This window comes from Muntiacus reevesi, chromosome X (assembly GCF_963930625.1).
Source record: "Muntiacus reevesi chromosome X, mMunRee1.1, whole genome shotgun sequence".
Classification (NCBI taxonomy): Eukaryota; Metazoa; Chordata; class Mammalia; order Artiodactyla; family Cervidae; genus Muntiacus; species Muntiacus reevesi.
Genome location: NC_089271.1, coordinates 72,249,942 through 72,269,280, shown reverse-complemented (window position 1 = coordinate 72,269,280; position 19,339 = coordinate 72,249,942). Strand labels below are relative to the sequence as shown.

The 19,339-nt window shown below is 36.0% G+C and overlaps 1 pseudogene; it reads left to right on the top strand.

The window, feature by feature from the left end:
* Positions 1–18,142, top strand: part of LOC136154536 (ubiquitin carboxyl-terminal hydrolase 44-like) — a 35,492-nt pseudogene extending 17,350 nt beyond the window's left edge.
* The last annotated feature ends 1,197 nt before the right edge of the window (positions 18,143–19,339 follow it).

Here is a 19,339-nt window from a genome sequence, read left to right as displayed (position 1 = left end):
TATATACAGAAAACTATAAAACACTGATGAAAGAAATCAAAGATGACATAAATAAATGGAGAAATAGATCATGTTCGTGGATCAGAAGAATCAATATAGTGAAAATGAATATACTACCCAAAGCAATCTATAGATTCAATGCAATTCCTACCAAGCTACCAATGGTATTTTTAACAGAACTAGAACAAATAATTTCACAGTTTGGTTGGAAATACAAAAAAAAAAAAAAAAAACCCTCAAATAGCTAAAAAAAAATCTTGAGAAAGAAGAATAGAACTGGAGCAACCAACCTACCTGACTTCAGACCATATTACAAAGCTAGTCATCAAGACAGTATAGTACTGGAACAAAGACAGAAATATAGATCAATGAAACAAAATAAAAAAACCCAGAGATAAATCCACGCACCTATGGGCACCTTATTTTTGACAAAGGAGGCAAGAATATGCAATGGAGAAAAGACAATCACTTTAACAAGTGGTGCTGGGAAAACTGGTCACCCACTTGTAGAAGAATGAAACTAGAACACTTTCTACCATCATACACAAAAAAATCTCAATATGGATTAAAGATCTAAATGCAAATCCATAAACTACAAAACTCTCGTAGGAAAACTTAGGCGAAACACTCTCTGACATAAATCACAGCAAGATCCTCCAAGAACCTCCTCCCAGACTATTGGAAATAAAGACATAAATAAAAAACAGTTCATTTCATTTCAGTCGCTCAACCGTGTCTGACTCTTTGCGACCCCATGAACTACAGTACACCAGGCCTCCCTGTACATCACCAACTCCCAGAGTCCACCCAAACCCATGTCCATTGAGTCAGTGATGCCATCCAACTATCTCATCCTCTGTCGTCCCCTTCTGCTGCCCTCAAACTTTCCCAACATAAGAGTATTTTTCAGTGAGTCAGCTCTTTGCATCAGGTGGCCAAAATATTGGTGTTTCAGCTTCAGCATCAGTCCTTCCAATGAACACCCAGGACTGATTTCCTTTAGGATGGACTGGTTGGATCACTTTGCAGTCCAAGGGACTCTCAAGAGTGTTCTCCAACACCACAGTTCAAAAGCATCAATTCTTCAGTGCTCAGCTTTCTTTATAGTCCAACTCTCACATCCATACATGACCACTGGAAAAACCATAGCCTTGACTATTCAGCCCTTTGTTGACAAAATAATGTTTCTGCTTTTTAATAAGCTGTGGAGGTTGGTCATAACTGTCCTTCCAAGGAGTAAGTGTCTTTCAATTTCACGACTACAGTCACCATCTGCAGTGATTTTGGAGCCCAGAAAAATAAAGTCAGTCATTGTTTCCACTGTTTCCCCATCTATTTCCCACGAGGTGATGGGACCAGATGCCATGATCTTAGTTCTCTGAATGTTGAGCTTTAAGCCAACTTTTTCACTCTCTTCTTTCACTTTCATCAAGAGGCTCTTTAGTTCTTCTTCACTTTCATCCATAAGGGTGGTGTCATCTGCATATCTGAGGTTATTGATATTTCTCCCAGCAATCTTGATTCCAGCTTGTACTTCCTCCAGCTCAGCGTTTCTCATGGTGTACACCGCATATAAGTTAAATAAGCAGGGTGACAATATACAGCCTTGACGTACTCCTTTTCCTATTTGGAACCAGTGTGTTGTTCCATGTCCAGTTCTAACTGTTGCTTCCTAACCTGCATACAGGTTTCTCAAGAGGCAGGTCAGGTGGTTTGGTATTCCCATCTGTTTCAGAATTTTCCGCAGTTTATTGTTATCCACACAGTCAAAGGCTTTGGTATAGTCAATAAAGCAGAAATAGATGGTTTTCTGGATCTCTCTTGCTTTTTCGATGATCTAGTGGATGTTGTCGATTTGATCTCTGGCTCCTCTTCCTTTTCTAAAACCAGCTTGAATATCTGGAAGCTCACAGTTAACGTATTGCTGAAGTCTGGCTTGGGGAATTTGAGTGTTACTTTACTAGCGTGTGAGATGAGTGCAACTGTGTGGTAGTTTGAGCATTCTTTCTTTGGGATTGGAATGAAAACTGAGCTTTTCCAGTCCTGTGGCCACTGCTGAGTTTTCCATATCTGCTCTTATACTGAGTGTAGCACTTTCACAGCATCATCTTTTATTTTATTTTTTTTTAATATTATTTTATTAGTTGGAGGCCAATCACTTTACAACATTTCAGTGGGTTTTGTCATACATTGACATGAATCAGCCATATAGTTACATGTATTCCCCATCCCGATCCCCCCTCCCACCTCCCTCCCCACCCGACTCCTCAGGGTCCTCCCAGTGCACCAGGCCCGAGCACCTGACTCATGTATCCCACCTGGGCTGGTGGTCCGTTTCACCATAGATAATATACATGCTGTTCTTTCAAAACATCCCACCCTCACGTTCTCCCCCAGAGTTCAAAAGTCTGTTCTGTATTTCTGTGTCTCTTTTTCTGTTTTGCATATAGGGTTATCGCCACCATCTATCTAAATTCCATATATATGTGTTAGTATACTGTAATGTTCTTTATCTTTCTGACTTACTTCACTCTGTATAATGGGCTCCAGTTTCATCCATCTCATTAGAACTGATTCAAATGAATTCTTTTTAACGGCTGAGTAATATTCCATGGTGTATATGTACCACAGCTTCCTTATCCATTCATCTGCTGATGGGCATCTAGGTTGCTTCCATGTCCTGGCTATTATAAACAGTGCTGCGATGAACATTGGGGTGCACGTGTCTCTTTCAGATCTGGATTCCTCAGTGTGTATGCCCAGAAGTGGTATTGCTGGGTCATATGGCAGTTCTATTTCCAGTTTTTTAAGAAATCTCCACACTGTTTTCCATAGTGGCTGTACTAGTTTGCATTCCCACCAACAGTGTAAGAGGGTTCCCTTTTCTCCACACCCTCTCCAGCATTTATTGCTTGTAGACTTTTGTATAGCAGCCATCCTGACTGGCGTGTAATGGTACCTCATTGTGGTTTTGATTTGCATTTCTCTGATGATGAGTGATGTTGAGCATCTTTTCATGTTCAACATAGTGTTGGAAGTTTTGGCCACAGCAATCAGAGCAGAAAAAGACATAAAAAGAATCCAGATAGGAAAAGAAGAAGTGAAACTCTCGCTGTTTGCAGATGACATGATCCTCTACATAGAAAACCCTAAAGACTCTACCAGAAAATTACTAGAGCTAATTAATGAATATAGTAAAGTTGCAGGATATAAAATTAACACACAGAAATCCCTTGCATTCCTATACACTAACAATGAAAAAACAGAAAGAGAAATTAAGGAAACAATACCATTCACCATTGCAACAAAAAGAATAAAATACTTAGGAATATATCTACCTAAAGAAACAAAAGACCTATACATAGAAAACTATAAAACACTGATGAAAGAAATCAAAGAGGACACAAACAGTTGGAGAAACATACCGTGTTCATGGATTGGAAGAATCAATATTGTCAAAATGGCTATTCTACCCAAAGCAATCTATAGATTCAATGCAATCCCTATCAAGCTACCAACGGTATTTTTCACAGAACTAGAACAAATAATTTCACAATTTGTATGGAAATACAAAAAACCTCGAATAGCCAAAGTAATCTTGAGAAAGAAGAATGGAACTGGAGGAATCAACCTGCCTGACTTCAGACTCTACTACAAAGCCACAGTCATCAAGACAGTATGGTACTGGCACAAAGACAGAAATATAGATCAATGGAACAAAATAGAAAGCCCAGAGATAAATCCACGAACCTATGGACAGCTTATCTTTGACAAAGGAGGCAAGGATATACAATGGAAAAAAGACAATCTCTTTAACAAGTGGTGCTGGGAAAACTGGTCAACCACTTGTAAAAGAATGAAACTAGAACACTTCCTAACACCATACACAAAAATAAACTCAAAATGGATTAAAGATCTAAATGTAAGACCAGAAACTATAAAACTCCTAGAGGAGAACATAGGCAAAACACTCTCCGACATAAATCACAGCAAGATCTTCTATGACCCACCTCCCAGAATATTGGAAATAAAAGCAAAAATAAACAAATGGGACCTAATGAAAATTAAAAGCTTTTGCACAACAAAGGAAACTATAAGTAAGGTGAAAAGCATCATCTTTTAGAATTTGAAATAGCTCAACTGGAATTCCATCACCTCCACTAGCTTTGTTCGCAGTGATGCTTCCTACGGCCCACTTGACTTCACATTCCAGGATGTCTGACTCTAGGTAAGTGATCACATCATCATGATTATCTGGGTCGTGAAGATCTTTTTTGTACAGTTCTTCTGTGTATTCTTGCCACTTCTTCTTAATATCTTCTGCTTCTGTTACGTCTGTACCATTTCTGTCCTTTATTGAGCCCATCTTTGCCTGAAATGTTCCCTTGGTATCTCTAATTTTCTTGAAGAAATCTCTCATCTTTCCCATTCTATTGTTTTCCTCTAATGCTTTGCACTGATTACTGAGGAAGGCTTTCTTATCTCTCCTTGCTATTCTTTGGAACTCTGCATTCAAATGGGTATATCTTTCATTTTCTCCTTTGCTTTTGGCCTCTCTTCTTTTCACAGCTATTTGTAAGACTTCCTTACACAGCCATTTTGCTTTTTTGCATTTCTTTTTATTGGGGATGATTTTGATTCCTGTTTCCTGTACAAGGTTATAAACCTCTGTCCATAGTTCATCAGGCACTCTGTCTATCAGATCTAGTCCCTTAAATCTATTTCTCACTTCCAATGTACAATCATTAGGGATTTGATTTAGGTCATACCCTAATGGTCTAGTGGTTCTCCCTACTTTCTTCAATTTAAGTCTGAATTTGGCAATAAGGAGTTCATTATCTGAGCCACAGGCAGGTCCCAGTCTTGTATTTTCTGACTGTATAGAGCTTCTTCTCCTTTGGCTGCAAAGAATATAATCAATCTGATCTTGGTATTGATCATCTGGTGATGTTCATGTGTAGAGTCTTGTCTTGTGTAGTTGGAAGAGGGTGTTTGCTATGACCAGTGTGTTCTCTTGTCAGAACTCTGTTAGCCTCTGTCCTGCTTCATTCTATACTCCATGGCCAAATTTGCCTGCTACTCCAGGTGTTTCTTGACTTCCTACTTTTGTATTATAGTCTGTTTTTATGAAAAGGACAAGTAGGAACTAATTAAACTTAAATACTTTAGCACAATGAAGGAAACTACAGGCAAGGTGAAAAGACAGCCTTCAGAATTGGAGAAAATAATAGCAAATGAAGCAAATGACAAAGAATTAATCTCAAAAATATACAAGCAGCTCATGCAACTCATTTCCAGAAAAATTAGCAACCCAACTAAAAAAAAAAAAAATTGGACCAAAGAGCTAAACCGACATTTCTCAAAAAAGACAAACAGATGCGTAACAAACACATGAAAAAATGCTCAATACCACTCATTTTCAGAGAAATGCAAATCAAAACCATAATGTGGTACCATCTCACCCTGGTCAGAATGGCTGCTATCAAAACGTTTACAAACAATAAATGCTGGAGAGAGTGTGGAGAAAAGGGAACCGTCTTACACTATTTGTGGGCATGCAAACTAGTGCAACCACTATAGAGAAGACTGTGGTGATTCCTTAAAAAACAAAATAGAACTGCCATACAACCCAGCAATCCCACTGCTGGGCTTACACACTGAGGAAACCAGAATTGAAAGAGACAAGTGTACCCTAATGTTCATCACAGCACTGTTTATAATAGCCAGGACATGGAAGCAATCTAGATGTCCATCAGCAGAGGAATGGATAAGAAAGCTGTGGTACACATACACAATGGAATATTACTCAACTACTAGAAAGAATGCATTTGAATCAGTTTTAATGAGGTGGATGAAACTGGAGCCTATTTTACAGAGTGAAGTAAGTCGGAAAGAGAAACATCAATACAGTATGTTAGTGCATATATATGGAATTTAGAAAAATGGTAAGGACGACCCTATATGCAAGTCAGTAAAAGAGACACAAATATAGAGAACAGACTTTTGGACTCTGTGGGTGAAGGTGAGGGTGGGATGATGTGAGAGAATAGCGTTGAAACAGGTATATTACCATATGTGAAATAGATGATCAGTCCAAGTTTAATGTATGAAACAGGGCACTCAAAGCTGGTGCACTGGGACAACCCAGAGGGATGGGATGGATAGGGAAGAGGGAGGGGTTTTGAGATGTGCAAAACATGTACAACTGTGATTAGTGTCAATGTACGGCAACAACACCACAATATTTTAAAGTAATTAGCCTCCAATTAAAATAAATAATTTAAAAAAAATAAAATAAAGCTCAAACTGGAAAACAAAACTGAAGCAGAGTGCCATTTGGTGAATAAAGCAAAGAAAACCAAACTAACAAACAGTGAAATAAAGAAAGAAATGGAAGGAAATAAGAGGTCGATAAGCAAAGTTAACTAAAAGTGTAAAAAAAAATGATTTATTTGTATATATATATATATATATATATATATATAAAACTACAGCAATAAAAGAACAATGAGAAAAACAAACAAAAAAGCCAAAAAATTAAACAAATCCTACAAGAGTGCAAAATCCAATGTAGAGTTAGAAGTATATAAAGGAAATAAAAAGTGTAATTTAAAAAAGAAGTTTTCAAAAGTTTAAATAGAGTTAATAGTAAAAATAAAATCAACAACCACAGCAAAAGAAAAAAAATGAAATTAAACTCAGAGTCAACTACCGAAGAAATCAAAATATAAGAATAATAAATGTCTTTCTGGGATCTCAGCTATCAGCATCGTTTCCCTCCCTGTGAGTCACAGTCCACCTCTGCCTTCCTAGAATGCCTTCCACTACTAAGCTGTTCTCTGGACTTGCTGTGGGGACAGCTCAGGGTCTAATCTGGCCCTACTCCTAGGTGTTCTTACCTCCAATGTTCACAGCTACCAGAGCTAGTGTGTTTTCTTTTGTGGGAGCTCTCATTGTCCTTCTATATGTTTCTTAGACACAGGGTCCACCTAGTTGATCATGTGGATTTAATCTGCAACTTGTACAGCTAGTGGGAAGCTTTTTGATCATCTTTTTTGGCCACACTGCCCATACAGTTCAATTGTGGTTTTATCATCACCACTGCATGTGAGTCATCTATAGGAGTTTGCTCCTGAGGCTGGCCCTGGAGGACTTGAGTCTGTCCCCATGAGGGCCATATGGGGTGGTGATGCAACTACTTGGATCACAGGGGTCTTGGAGAAGGAAATAAGGTGCTATTAGTGTTTTTCGCAGCTTCTGACTCTCAGCCCCAGTGAGGATCAAACATGCAGGTAGTGTAGCTGCTTGGATTGTGAGGACCCTGACATTACCAAGTGTGCAGGGATGACAGCAGCCTCAGGCACAGGAATTTTGCTACTATTAGAGTCTTTTTCTAGCCTCTGGCAGCTGGCATTCAAAGGGCCTCCCTTGCTAGCCCTTCTCTGTTGCTTGGCGCAGCAGGCCTTCTAAGATCTCCCTGTGGCTGGGGTCCTTCTCTATTGTTTAAAGGGCCACCCTCTCTGGGGTCTTTATTGATCAGTTTCCTGCACTGGCAGTTGGGGGGAGAGAGAGGCTACAGTGATGGTTCCATCCCCTGCACATGACTCAGCCGTACTGCCTTGACTCTATGACTGCCTGGTTTTCCTCAAAGGCCTTCCCCACTGTGATCTTCTCGCTCACATCCCATCGGCCAGTCTCCCTGCAGTCAACAGCATACCTCATCTTGGGGTTGCTCCCCATTTCCTATGTGTCAGCTCCCAGCCTCAGCACATTCCATGGGATGTATGTCCCAGTTCGGGGTATGTAGGGCTGTGACAAGTATTGTCTGTGTAGTTCTCATTCTATTCAGACTGTCACAGATCAGCTGTTGCACACTCCTACAGACTCAAATGCTTCCCCTCTGTCCAAGCAGTTGCCTCAGTATGGGGATCTGACACCTGCTTCAGTTTCCCCACTCCTCAGGTACTGTTCCAGTCCTGCTCACTCTCCTCTTTTTCCCTTCCTTGCATCTTCTTACCAAGTTTTGTGTTAGTCTCTATATTCCCTTCCAATGGTCAAGGACTCTTGCCCACTCTCAGCTGGTGTTCTGTGAGATCTTATGCATCTGAAGGTGTGTTTCTGATGCACTCATGGAGGGAGATGTGCTCCACATCCACCTACTCCTCCACCATCTTGTCTCTCCTTACAGCTAGCAGTTTTATGATATACCATGATATATTTTGAAATAAAAATCAGTAGAGAAATTTGATTGATACAATAATATATTCAGAACCTGAAATTTTGGCAAAATAATACCAAGGAAAAATTATAAAGCCTTGATTAATGACCCAGTTAACTCAGATGGTAAAGAATTCACCTGCATTTCAGGAGACCTTGGTTTGATTCCTAGATCAGGAAGATCCACTAGAGAAGAGATAGGTTATCCACTCTAGTATTCTTGGGCTTCCCTTGTGGCTCAGTTGGTAAAGAATCCACCTGCACTTCAGAAGACCTGGGTTAGATCCCTGGGTTGGGAAGATCCCTTGTAGCAGGGTAAGTCTACCCACTCCAGTATTCTGGCCTGGAGAATTTCATGGACTCTGTTTCTCTGGTGGCTCAGAGGTTAAATCATCTCCCTGCAATGCAGGAGACCTGGCTTCAGTCCCTGAGTCAGGAAGATCCCCTGGAGAAGGAAATAGCAACCCACTTCAGTATTGTTGTCTGGAGAATCCCATGGAGGGAAGAGCCTGGTAGGCTACAGTCCATGGGGTCGCAAAGAGTCGGACATGACTGAGCAACTTCACTCACTCACTCACTCATAGTCCGTGAGGTCCCAAAGAGTCGGACATGACTGAGTGACTTTCACTTCATGGTAGTGAGTGAGTGAGTGAAAGTTGCTCAGTAGCAGCTGACTCTTTTCGGTCCCATGCGCTGCAGCCCACAAGGCTCTTCTCTGTCCATGGAATTCTCCTGGCAAGAATACTGGAATGGGTTACCATTCCCTTCTCCTACCTCATGGTAACTCATATTCAATAAAATTTTGATTAAAAAAATGAAATAATTTAAGCAGTTCCTTAGAGTTCATTTTACTGAGATTTAACTCATTTTAAACACTGCAAAGTTTCTTATAAATTCTAAAGTATAACATAAATTTTATATTAGATAAAAATGTGTACTTTGTTTTAGACTTTGCAATGTATTTTTATTTATTATCTGATGTTTTCTTCAAATTCTTGGAAGATAAAGAGGCAGAAATTATGGCTCAATAAGCAAATGTGATTTAGCCAATGTCAGATAGCAAGGCTCTTGTTACAACTGTTAAATAAGGGCTTACACTAACCTGAAGAAAAAAATATCAAAGGATTGTCAACTATGTCTAGTGTCTAGTTTGTGAACTTGGTGCCTACTGTTTTGTCTGAAATATGCCCTAGTGCTACACGTGGGAGCACACATGTGTATGTGTTGATACTGAAGTATGATTTTGCCTATGTAGTACTATTTTGTTAATAAAGTGCACTATCACTCCTGGGATAAAAAAAATGAAATAAGGCTTTAACTATGATATATTTCTCTTGACTTCTAGTTCATTGTTATTTGTATTGTTTGTCTGCCTCTCTAATAGAATATGAGGAAATAAAACACTGATGATTTCCACAAAGAACATTTATTATGCAATAATTTTTATTTAAGTCAATATTACCCACTCATGTGGAAACTATATATGCTAAATACCACAAAAATGATTTGAGTTGGCAGCTGATATAAAAAATATCAAATGACCTACTATCTGCCACATTATATCCTTTTCATTACAGTAAGTCATTATTCCTGACACAATTTTTCTTCCAAATATACATCAGTAATTTCTCAGATTCTTGGAGCTTTGCCCATATCACTTTTATATCATTTATATTTCACACCAGATTGGAATTATTTGCATATATCCATTTCTCCTAATAGACATCACCCTACAGAACAGTTTATTAATCATTCAGAAAAGCCTAAGCAGTTAGTGCTGTGTGTATGTATACACACACACATATATATGTGCATGTGTGTGTTATATGTTCCATAAGTTTTTTTTTTTTTTTTTTTTTTTTTAAATCTCAGACTTAGTCTGTCTATTCAGATCACCTAAAAATGTAACTTTAAAGTATTTTACCATCAAATGAATATTTTTCTTCTTGGCCTTAGAAGTCTTTTGAGGACTGGAGACATTAACATTTTCTATATGTCCCCGTATCATACAGAAGCCATACATGGGAACTCAGAAAACACTCTTGACAGCTAGAGTGTGAGACAAGATGCACTCCAAGATAAGGGCAAGTTTTTGATTTTGTAATTACTTTCTGTGATTGCCTTGTAAATGGTATGTAAACTTTCATGATAGTGGGTGATATTTTCACTTGGCTGTTATCAATCTCTTTCTATTCAATCAGTCAGATATTTTCTTCAACACATCCTCTAAGAAATAAGAACATTTGAAAGTGTAACTATTAGCATATGAGATGAAAAAAAAAATTCATCTCAATGAAAAAATGGATGTCTTACATTCTAAAAGATAGAGTAAGTACCTAGATAGAAATATTCTATAGATACATAAGAGTTTCTCAGTGATCAGTATTCTATAACCAAGAATATTTGACATAAAGTTAATCCTGCCCATTTTATCCAAACTCTCAAGCTTTACACAGCATCTTTACTTTTGAATTATATCTGTGAGAAATAATTACTTCTGTGAGAATTTGATAAAACTTTATCTTGATCATGCCATTCAAGTTTTGTCAAAATAAAGGTAATTTTCTCCTCTAAACAAGAGGTTCAGATATCAACTAAAGAAGAAATGAAAAGAATCACACAGTGTTAAGTATCAGTAAAAGTATTTACGTTCAAGAATTACAATGGCATGACAGAGAATCAACTAGCACTAATATATGGGCTTCCTTGGTAGCTCAGATGGTAAACAATCCACCTGCAATGCAGGAGACCCAGGTTTGATCCCTGGGTCGGGAAGCTCCCCTGGAGAAGAGAACGGCAATCCACTCCAGTATTCTTGCCTGGAGAATCCCATGAACAGTGGAGCCTGTTGGGCTGCAGTCCATGGGGTTACAAAGAGTCAGACATGACTGAGAGACTAAGCACACAAGAAACACTAATGCATACTCTACATTTCAAAGTGTTCACATAAACATGCACGATGTGATACCTACACAGAAATTGACTTTAATAAATATCACTGTAGGATTTAGGTTTATTCAAGTAAAAACAACTCATAGAGCATTTTGTTAGAGCAATGAGTTAATACATGACCTCTTTTCCATTGAACACAATGAAGCATTACACTTAAATAAGTGAAATCTATTTAAATTACTAAGACATAATCCATTAAAAGTAATCATTCCCATCATATTTAGTGGCATAAATGCAGTATGTTTAAAATGTAATATGGTGCTTTAGTTGCTAAGTCTTGTCCGACTCTGCAATCCCAAAGAGGCTCCCACCTGGCTCCTCTGTCCATGGGATTTTCCAGACAAGAACACTGGAATAGCTTGCCATTTCCTTCTCCAGAGGATTTCTCTGACCCAGGGATCAAGCCTTGGTCTCTTGCAATGCAGGCAGACTCTTTGCCATCTGAGCCACCAGAGAAGCTGTCATGAATTAATGAAAATAATATCTTGCTGTAATATTCTTCTCACAAATGTAATGATCTTTCTTTCAGAGTGTGCTAAAGTCTTTCAGTATTTTCTCTTGGACTTTATTTTATACACTTTTGTTATTTTGATTATCTTTTCTGAGCTACCACTATTTGATCTTAAATGTTTCAATTGTGAAGATTAAAAAGTGAATTTACAAGTCCAAAAGTGTCTCAGTGAATGATGAGTACAGTAAAATGCTTATGTTGGCTATTAGTCAAGATGTCCCTATTTTTGATATCTATTTTGTGTAAAAATCATATTCAGAATTTAATTTTAAAATAATAAATGACATATGCAAAATGAAACTTACTGATTATTATATTTAGCTCATTTACAAGTCAGTCTTATAGATTATTATAACTTTATTACCATGATCCATTCAATGCATAGCAAATTACTCATATATGCTAGACTGGGTAAATACTTATTGAATTAATAATTTGTCAAGCCAGTAATTAGGAGTTCCATGAGAAATCAACAAGTCACCAGCTTCAGAATCTTTCATCGTGGTCTGGTTCATCTTCATTTACCCACTCCACACTGCTAGCTTTCCAGGAAGTTATATAACCTTCTGACTTAGAACGACTGTATTTCACACCAGAAGGCACTGTATAATCACCTGCTGAAAAGTGGAGAAAAATGAAGAGTAACAAAGTTTATCAGAATTACTTACACTAAGACTGTAACTAAAGGAAAATAAAAGAGGAAAAACTTTGAGTTACATTTAGTTACACTGTTGAGTTACATTTAGTTATACAAAAATCTAGTGTCCTCTCGTTTACCCCATGTATTCATAAATTGGGTCAGGGAGATAAAGAATAGGGAATAAGCTTAGGAAAATATTTTAATTCTGAATTCAATGAAAAGCCCATATCATTCTTGTATATCAATAAAAGAATAGCACTGCCATTCAGAGGTGCACCTATAAAACCTGTGCCTACTCCTATTCGCCTCCTCTGCTGCCAAGTCACCTCAGTTGTGTCCGACTCTGTGCGACCCCATCCCTGGGATTCTCCAGGCAAGAACACTGGAGTGGGTTGCCATTTCCTTCTCCAACGCATAAAAGTGAAAAGTGAAAGTGAAGTCGCTCAGTCATGTCTGACTCTTCGCGACCCCATGGACTGCAGCCTACCAGGCTCCTCCATCCATGGGATTTTCCAGGCAAGAGTACTGGAGTGGGGTGCCATTGCCTTCTCCGTCCCCTCCTCTAGAAAGATACTAATAGAGATAATGAGGATATGCTTAGAATGAAGTTTGAATTTTAAAATCATGGTCGCATTTAACATACATGAAATTTCAAATAAATTTTCAAAGAAGCTATATAAATAGCCAGTCAATAGCAATCCAGGGGCAAAAAAAAAAAAAAAGTTATCCAGGATTTTTAATGTCAGTGCTATTTGTAAAACCTGAAATACATTCTTCTTTAGGAATTGCTAATTGCTGCTATTCCTGGAAATTCTGGCAATGAAGACTGCATATTAGAAAACCTTCATCCACCATACTATGGACACTCACTGATTCTTTCTTTGACAACATAATGTGATGTAGATAATAAGCTATTTTGAGAGGAGATCCTAGTTGCCTGAAGGAAATTATAAACCTTCCCTTTTTAAAGGATATAAAAGAAATGAAGGCTACTCCTTTCATCTGCCACCCATTACATCCCCATTTATTTCTCCAGTGACTATAAATTACTTACAACCCAGAATTTCAAGTGGAAATCTTGTCATTCTGTACATAAAATTTCAAAAGTTGTCTTTCAAATGTTGATGAAAGAAATAACTCCTGAAAAGCATTAGAGCATTTTGCTCCATATTTTAGGACTAATGGAGGCCCTTTCCAATTTTAACGTAATCATCAGGAAAGAATTCACTTTAAATAAAAAAGCAAGAGGAAGAAATGAAAAAAAAAAAAAAAAAAAAAACCAAAGTGAAGCGTTCTGTTTCTTCTCATATAGCAGATGAGAAGAACAAGGTTATGGTTAACCAATTGACTTTTGCTCTCTATTATTTAATTTATTGGTTGAAGAGAAAAATAATAGTGAACAATTTATTTTCAAATTCATCTATGTGTCTGAGATTTCTAATATGAAGGTAACAGCTGTTTAATTGGCCAGATGGCAAGAAATATCTTTTAAAGTAGAAGCAACCAAAAAGGCCAAAACAACCATCTGACTGATTGAACAAAAGTATCCATTGACTTATGTGTTTTGTCATATTTTCCCAATTTGGGGAAAAAAAATCTAGGTATAAATACAATCAAGGGATCAAGGAGGGGGGCAGAAAAAAAAGGCTTCTAGAATGGTACACAAACCATCAACATTTCAGCAAACACAAATGCATTTTGTGTCAGACTTCTATCAAAGAAAAGAAATGCCACCCTCTCTGAACTTTTGAATAACTGACTAATGTCACAAGGGAGAGAAAAGAAGTTCAAATACTTTCCCAAATCCTGCATAATAATGCTAGGTTCACTATTTCAGATAAAAAAAAAAAAACAACTTTATTAACTGTATAGTCTTTGAACAGTAAACACATTCAAAGAAGACTATTGACTACAAATATAACTTTTAAATTATGTAAAATAATGTTTCTTGTCAGCACATTTGCTGTTAGGATCCAAATATTATAGGAAAAGAATTTCCATGTTCATAAAACATTTAAGTGTCATCTGCCCCTTTACACAAAAGCATCATAATGAGGCATGCTCAAAAACATTGGTTTTACACTTATTTATTCACAATTCTTATCCAATTCCTTTTGTAACCAATGACTTACAACAATATTTATTTTTATAAGATTGAAAACTTACCAACTAAATGCAAGCACATGTTATCATTTATTCTGGAGTCACTGAAAGGTAGGGCAACTGACCATGGTTTAGGATGTAGTTTTCAACAGGGAATGAGAGTGGAACTAACAGGTCCACATGTGACAAAGGCTATGATCCTGCACTCAATTAAATTAACTATTTGAGCTTACTCAATAAATGAACTTAAATTAGTTGAACATGTGCATGGTTGTCAATCAGATTAGAATGGGTTGACATGAATAGGAAAATAAATAGAATAAATTTAGCATAAAAGTTCAAATGATGAGCCTCGATAGTTATGAGATTCTCCAGGCAAGAATCGTGGAGTGGGTAGCCGTTCCCCTCTCCAGGGGATCTTCCTGACCCAAAGGTCAAACCCACAAAAGAACCCCAAATAAAAAGCATTAATGGCAGGATCACTGTTGGTTTATCAACTAAGGCTATAGGAGGTTAGAGAATTTATTTTAGTCAAATTATTTTAGGGGAAGTATAGTGTGGTTAATGGTTTCATTATACAGACATTATTAAGTTCTGTCAAGTATTTTTAGAATTTCTAAAAACAAGCAAACCTACTATTTCCTACTGACTTAGAATATTGATATGTGCATATATAAATTCACACAAGTGGCCAGAGGCAACATTGAAAATTGACTTCTAATTTTTATATTAAATACTTTGAAACCTTAAATTATGAGGAAAAACTAGACAAGTGAGACTTTCATCAGTTAATTTGATAGAGTATTTCTGAGTGCTACATTGTTAACAAAATGATCAATTATTGTAACTACTGGAAACTGGAAACATGCACCTGAACACTCATCACATTGTATGTGATGGAAAATACGTCAAATATCACCACAATGAAAACATTAGGAGGGACAACATCTATAGTTATATTATTGCAAACTTACTAGTGAATGACTGGCATCGTTTATCCATTCTTTCAGAACCATCATGTGATGAAGAATAGGTATCTCTCTAAAATTAAAAGATTAAATGAATTGTTATACTCATAAAAACTGCTTGCACAATTATTAATGCAGTTTGTATTTATTAAAACTATATTATTCACTGTTATTTTTCATCCCTTATTTATGAATTGATAAGAAAATGTAAAACAATAACATTATTTATCAAAATAAATATATTAATGTTACAAAGATATTCAAGAATAAATTTGCCAAAACATATTTCTGATTCCTTAAAAGCATCCCTGAATTACATGGAAGTGAATTAATAAGTATGATCTGTGACAAGCTCAGAATCTGGAATGAAAATCAAACTAACAATTAAATAGTTGAAGTGGAATAAAATTAATCGTCTTCTTAATGCCAAGTAAAACAAGAGATAGCTAGCAATGCACACCTGACAACTTTTGCTGAGAGAGTTTGTTCAATTTCACCCTTCAGAATCATTTTCTTAACACAGATTTGTTCTTAGGAACAAAGTGGTGGTTGGCCTCATCTATAGTTCTAAAAGGCCAGATATACAGATCATTAAATTATTGCATTATATAAGCTACCTTAAATATAGAAATACATACATAGTACATACAACATAAAACCCCCAATTTCTCACTCTTCCCAGACCCTAACAACCACAATTATATTTTCTGTTTCTATGAATTTGACTACTCTAGATATCTCCTAAAAGTAGAGTCAAGCATTGTTTATCTTTTGTGACTGACTTTTTTCATTTAGCATGATATCTTCAAGTTTCATTCATATTGCAACATGTGCGCTAGCTTCCTTTATTTTTAAACCTAAATGGTATTCTGTTGTATGAATATGCTATGTTTTGCTCATCAGTGGATGATGAACAATGGATACTGTGTTGCTTCCATCTTTTGAATTGTGAATAAGGCTGCCATGAACATGAGTATGCAAACATTTCTTCAAGACCTCACTTTCAATTCTTTTTATATACACTCAGATTTGGAATTGCTGGGTCACATATTAATTCCCTGCTTTAATTTTTTGAGGAACCATCATATTGTTTTCCATAATGGATGCATCATTTTACATTCCCACCAACAAGGCACAAGGATTCGAATTTATCCACATCCTTGCCAACGCTTGTTATATTCTATGTATTTCTTTTTAAATAGCAACCATCCTAATGAATGTGAAGGGTATCATGTGCATTTGATTTGCATTTCCTTCATGATTAGTAGTATTGAACTTCTTTTTATATGATTGCTAGCCATTTGAAATATACATATATTCTATAAAGAAATAAGAGTTCTATGTTTATTCTGGATAATATCCCCCTACCACATATATAATTTGCAAATATTTTCTCCCACTTCATAGGTTGACTTTTCACTGTTTATTGTTTACTTTGATGCAATTTTTTTTATTCAATTCAATTTATCTGCTTTTATTTCTCTGCCTTTGCTTTGGAGTCATGTCAAAGAAAGCATTGCCAAATCCAATGTCATGAAGATTTTCCCCTACATTTTTCCTAAGAGTTTTACAGTTTTAACAATTAAATTTAGGTCTTTAATTTGTTTTGACATAATTTTTGTATATGTTATAAGGTAAGACCCAACTTCATTCTTTTGCCTCTGTATATACAGTTTTTATATCACCATTTGTTGAAGAGACTGTCCTTTGTCCATTGAATGATCTTAGTATCCTCATCAAAAATTGTTGATACGTATAAAAGTTTATTTCTAGGCTCTTCATTATATTCATAATTACTTTTCTTATGACAACAGAGTTTTCTAGCTAATAAACAACATTCTCCACATTTGTCTTCCCACATGCTTAACCCAAAATGTATCAGTTCTGCTACAGATTGAATGTATGTGCTCCCCCAAAAATCCATATGCTGAAACTCTAATCCCTAATGGGATAGTATTCGGAGATGGGGACTTTTAGAGATAATTAAGACATAAGTGTGGAGCCTTCATAAAAGGATTAATGCTTTTATAAAACAAAACATGTGATAGCTTCCTCTCTGCTTTCTAACATGTGAGAATATGGCAATAAGATGGCTGTATGTAACCAGGAAAAGAGCTTTCACCAAGAACTTGACTATGCTGACACTCTGATCTTGGATTTTCAGCCTCCAGAACTGTGATAAGTACATTTTTGTCATTTAAGCCATCCAGTCTATGGTATTCTGTTATATCAGCACAAACTGAGTAAGACAACTTGTGGACAGGTCACCTGACACTTTGAAATTATTCTAAATTGTATTGTGACTATCCTTTAATTCTAATGTTTCTCTTAAAATTTGAATACATCATAGAAATTATTTCTCATATATTATAATTCAGAAGGCACATTCACATCACATTTTACTACTTTTTTCATATAAGTCCAACATGTGCACAGTTTTATATTAATTCACAGATTCATAGAGTAGATATCAAGCCACTAAATTTACTTACCTAAGATCATGTAGTAATCAAAGTAAGACTAAACCTATAATTTCCTTTTATAGTTTTGTGTTCTCACTACTATATTGCCTTCTAGTCACATGGTAGTGATTCAACATGTATTTATTGTTTGACTGTTTAAGCTTGAATTATTACTCAAAAGCTACTCCATAAAACCAATAATCTTGGACAAGTGATTGCATTTGAGAGTCTCCTTAACTTTCAGTTGTTATTCAGAAACCATTAATCTCTTCTTTATATTACAGGTTAATGTAAACATAAGTATGACACATGTAAACAGGAATTTATGAAATGCTGTAGAAGAACTTAAATATGGTGGTAAGGAATAAATTGCACCACAATTAAATGCAGAAAAATAAACTAAAATTTTCCTAACAGATTTTTTTTAATTTCAAAAGAAAGAAGCAAAAAATGAAGAAAGGGAGGGTGGGAGACAAAATAAGAAAAGGAGGGAGGGAAGAAAGTATAAATAAAAGGAAAAGGAGAGATAATATAAGAAAGAGAGAGAGGCCAAACCACATGAAGCACTTTTCACAGTAGATAATATAAAACAGCAATAGATAGTTCTGGTTTTTTGCAAACATTTTTGAAATAATGGTATATGATCTACCAAGAGCAAGTGTGCATGCCTTATGCTTACCTTGACTATTTACTTGAAAAAGGCAATAATTTAGAACTTCAAAGCATGAAATAATTAATATTCCCTTTTTCATTACTAAAAGACCTTCATGGCAAATCATTTCTATTAGTTCTTCTCTCTGTAACCTATAAAACTAGGCATGGATACTGAAGCTAGTCGTTAGATTAAGACAGTTAAATTATTGTTGCAACTTTAAAACTTGACAGAGGTCGAAAGCAGAGCTTACTACATATGCTGCACCATCAATATGACATTTTTTTTCCTATCAAAAATGGTCTATATTAAAACTGAGTAAGACAAGTAGAGATATAGATATAAAGGGTACAGGGAGGGGGGAAAAGAATGGAGGTAATACAAATGGAATGATAGAAACTTTAGTATGTTTCATTACAATAACTGGGTGAGAAAATTAAAGTAGTAAATTATAGAACACAGTTGATATGATAGAGCAAAGAAGTAGATAAGTGTAACAACAATGCACTTTCATTTCATTTCATAAGACTTTCAAGAGTGTGATTCCCAAGAATATAAGGGGTGAAACATAGTGCTGGTTCAACTTTAAAATAAAGAATTAGCTTAAGATAATGAGAAATGTAGGGATCTAAAATCATACTACACCCAGAGAGATGTCAAATAATAAAATGAAACTAATTTAATAAAAATTAATAAATATAAATGTGTTAATTAGATTTAGGTGGTAAAAGAAAATATTTGAATACAAAATATCAATATCTTTAAACTACTTTTTCAAGTAACCAGGAGAAAGAACGATAATTGTAAAAGAATTAATTTATTCTGCTTACTAGT